Source organism: Rutidosis leptorrhynchoides, chromosome 2, assembly GCF_046630445.1.
Source record: "Rutidosis leptorrhynchoides isolate AG116_Rl617_1_P2 chromosome 2, CSIRO_AGI_Rlap_v1, whole genome shotgun sequence".
In the NCBI taxonomy this organism is placed as follows: domain Eukaryota; kingdom Viridiplantae; phylum Streptophyta; class Magnoliopsida; order Asterales; family Asteraceae; genus Rutidosis; species Rutidosis leptorrhynchoides.
In genome coordinates, this window is record NC_092334.1 from 147,873,840 (window position 1) to 147,877,824 (window position 3,985).

General features: G+C 32.5%; 1 long non-coding RNA gene across 2 annotated transcripts; it reads left to right on the top strand.

Moving 5' to 3' along the window:
- Positions 1-634: 634 nt before the first annotated feature.
- On the top strand, positions 635-2,792 carry LOC139891487 (uncharacterized). 2 transcript variants are annotated; one of them, XR_011773682.1, is made up of 4 exons: positions 635-1,314; positions 1,392-1,519; positions 1,846-2,100; positions 2,562-2,792. It is a non-coding gene; the product is annotated as an uncharacterized lncRNA (long non-coding RNA). The 2 variants fall into 2 exon arrangements; XR_011773681.1 differs by lacking the exon at positions 2,562-2,792 and having other exon boundaries at positions 1,846-2,188.
- The last annotated feature ends 1,193 nt before the right edge of the window (positions 2,793-3,985 follow it).

Genomic DNA, 3,985 nt, shown 5'->3' on the forward strand with positions numbered 1-3,985 from the left:
AGATCAAAAAGAAACAAACTTTCATGCTTATATGCGATTAAATTGAATTTAGAGTTCTTGATTCTTTAACTATTAACTAAGTTTGACAAATTGGGGTGTAATCTCTTTTAAACATTAAAAGAGAAGCATTATCTCTCCTAATTAAACAAGCTAACCCCTTTATGACCATAGGATCATTACTAACTTTTAATCTCAATCATCTATTTGTAGGATTAGCTAACAAAAAAACTAGATTAGCTAATCATCCAGTTAATTGACTAAACTACCCTCATATTTAATTGTAATCTACAAAGCTACCACTCAATTAACCTCAAGAATCAAGACAATTAAATCAGAAAACTTAATCATTCTTTCAATTTCTCTCTGACGATCTTTTTCATTACAAAACATCATCCGTAATCTATTCTCAATCTGTCACGAACCCTAAATCACTTTCAATACCTTCGATCCAAATCAAGTTTAATACGGATATCGATCACCACCGATTTATAACAACAAAATCATCCAGCGTGCGTACCTCTTGTGAATTACTACTGGGAGTGAAATTCAATTCAACATCGTCCAGTTTCATAGATTTTAAACCCTATCTTAATTCATACATAAAAAAAACCCTAAAAGGATTTCATGTAAAAAAGGTAAGAATTTATTTCAATCAGGGCTTTTATTTTAGTTTTCTAAATCGATTATGATTGTTTATTACTGTGTTTTTTTTACTGTATTATTATACTATTGATCATCAACGTTTATATATGATGTTTGGATCTTAAATATTATACCAACGCTAGATTATACAGGACAAATATGACATCTGTTGATATATTTCGATGTATTCTTTGGATGAAAGGCCACTATATTTGAGTCTCAATTGCATCATATGGAAGAGTTTGTAAAGGATACAATTTATATCGACATATATGAAGCAGGAGGGATGATTTCGAATAACTTGGTTATGAAAGCATGTATCGATTGAGAGGAAAGTTGTACAAAAACGCTAGGCGTCATAGTTATAATGATGTTTTTACGATAATTATCCATATATTTGTATGCTCTAGATTATTGTGCCAGTTTTTTTTATAATAAAAGTTACATAATGCAATCTGCTATGTTGCTACGCTGATGAGTTAAAGGAAGGGTTTTTTTTCCTTGGATTGACCAGGTTCGACTTCTGTGTATGTTAATATTTGCCTTAGTTACATATAAGTGAAGTATAAAAACTGACATTTCTTTGACCAAAACTCATGCAGGTTGCTCCAATATTAGTACCACTACTACAATTTTATTTTCATGAAGAATTTAGGAGAGCTGCAGTTTCAGGTACTAACCTACCCCAGTTATGCATAAAATTATCAAATTATCGTGTTATAATCATGGGTTCATTCTTTTACCTATAGCTATGTCAGAGCTTCTTTGTTCAGCCAAATTAGCTGTTGAAAAGAGACAATCAGAGGGATGTGATGATTCATACGTAAAGCAGCTGTATGGCTTCATCATACCAGCTTTAGTAGATGCTTTACACAAGGTTAGTTTATGTTATTTTACTGTTTTTTGTGGCGTGAAGTGTACAAGTGTGTTTTTTTTTTTCATAATGTGTGCTTTTTTTGCATGTCAATACTTTCGTTTGCTATGAGACTGGATCTTATGAATAGTTAATTTCCGAAATGGTGATTTACGAACCAGAGAGACTAAATTTGCATAAATATGTTGGATGCAATTAAAGAGTGTGTACAGGTGTGATTTATCTATTCTTCTATGTGTAGGAATGTATGAGGTATTTGAAGTTTTTATTTATTAATATTTTTTCGTATGCTATGTATTTTTTTATTCACATTGGTGGGCCTCTTTTAGATGAAAGTCAAGTAAAAAGCATTTTTCAAGGACTAAAACAAGTGATGAGAGTCGGTGCTTCTAGAATCAAATGAAAGAGCTGATAAAGTCAAAACAGAAGACTTTGATGCAGAAGAGGGAGAAATGGTCAAGGAAGAAAATGAGCTAGAAGAAGAATTGTTCGATCAAGTATGCTTTTAGTATTTTACCAATTACAAATCTCAAAGATGGATTTTATCGTTTTTCTAATGATGGTTTCTTCTTTAAAAATCACAGGTTGGTGACTGTTTGAATACTCTACTTAAGACGTTTAAGGCTCAATTTCCACCTCTATCTGATGAACTATTGCCGTATTCGATGTCTATGTGGGTGAGTTCCATTATATCTTTGAAATAGTATCATTTGTTTGAGGTTAAACGGATCACCAATTGACTCATTCATAAGTAAATGGTTTGAAATTATCACATCTGATTTTAAAAATCATGACTTCACGGGCCGATGATAAATGGGCAGCTTACGCTAAATTAGAGATTAGTTATTGTGAGTTGCACTGTTGTTTAAAAACACACAATATATGTGATCTCTCGGGTTATAGACTACATTTAAAATTTTGAATTTACCTTCAAGTTTCATGATGCAAATGACTCAATAACATTACTTTTAAATTAAACTACTCTCAAATTATAGTTTTTTGTATGTCCCATCATCACATTAATTTTAGAATTTCGTGTATGCAGTGGGAAATCTTTTCTACCAATATTGGCCTCCGATGGTGGAACAAACCTATATATGCTCATTAGTTAGGAGTTGGTTGTCTGCATTTGAAAGATCACCATGAAGATGTGAGTTCTCTACCCATACATAGATATAAAATGTGGTTGATATCGGGAGTGTTTGATGACTTGAATTTCTACAAATTTATTATTGCTCTTTCTATAAACTTTGGCTTTGTATAGTTACGGACTAACTTAAGGATATACAAAATTGAATAAAGTTGGTAGAGGTATTGTAGCTACAAATAATATTTTGGTCTTCTTCTTATATTAGTGTATCAACTTTTTAGCCTCTTTTTTATTTTTTATTTTTTGAAGCCTTTCGACATTTTATTCTTGATACAACTAAAATAGTGTTTGTTATAAACAATCTCAATAGTAATTGTTTGCCAACAAAGATAATTATCAAGCTTCATGACAAAAAAAGCTTGCGGGTATATTAAATTACAATATTAGAGGGAGCCCTATTAATATTTTATTATGTATATGTATATATGTATTATGTATGTTATATTGATAACCTATACATTATACGGAGTATATGTTACATCACCATCAAAACAATACATTTTATACCTTATACATTATATGTTACATCACCATCAAAACATTACATAATTATGCATTATATTTTTTATTTTTTTTGAAAAGCAAGATATTATTAAACACGAAAGTTTTACAAGTACACGATCCATATAACAAAGATACAATCATTGACCGATTACAAATAGGCTATACTAAGAATCATGCTATGAAAAACGAAGGTTGTGGAGGTCGCAACATAGTGCCATATCAGGATAGAGGTTTTGTAATCCAATTTAACCAATCCAACTTTCTTGATTTAATCCGCCTTGAGATCCACTCGAACGAAAGCAATTGAATGTCGTTGAAAACCGAGGGAATGGTACTGCCCTTATTTTTAAAGACACACATGTTTCTATTCTTCCAAAGCAAATATGAAACGATCCAACATAAAGCTTGCCATATGTTACGCCAAGAATCCGAGGAAAAAGGCCCGAAGTTTCCACAAAAGATATCACTGAATGAGAAATTGATAGGATTCAACCCCCACCAACTTAAAACCCGAATCCATATGCCTTTCGCGAAATGGCAGGAGAAAAGGATATGCTCAACGCTTTCAAGGTCGCCATCGCACACCGGACATCTCGTACTGTGGAGATCAATCACTCTTTTATCTAGCTCGAGGCGAACCGGGATTCTCCCCAATCTAGCTCTCCACGTAAACAATTCGACCTTTTTTGGCACGAGGTTATTTTTTAGAGATTCCAAATGAGAAGTACCTGTGGAAAGTAGCTTATTATCAATTAAATCGGTGAGCTTATGAACCGTAAACCGGCCACTCGAATCAAGCAACCAGTTCCACCCAT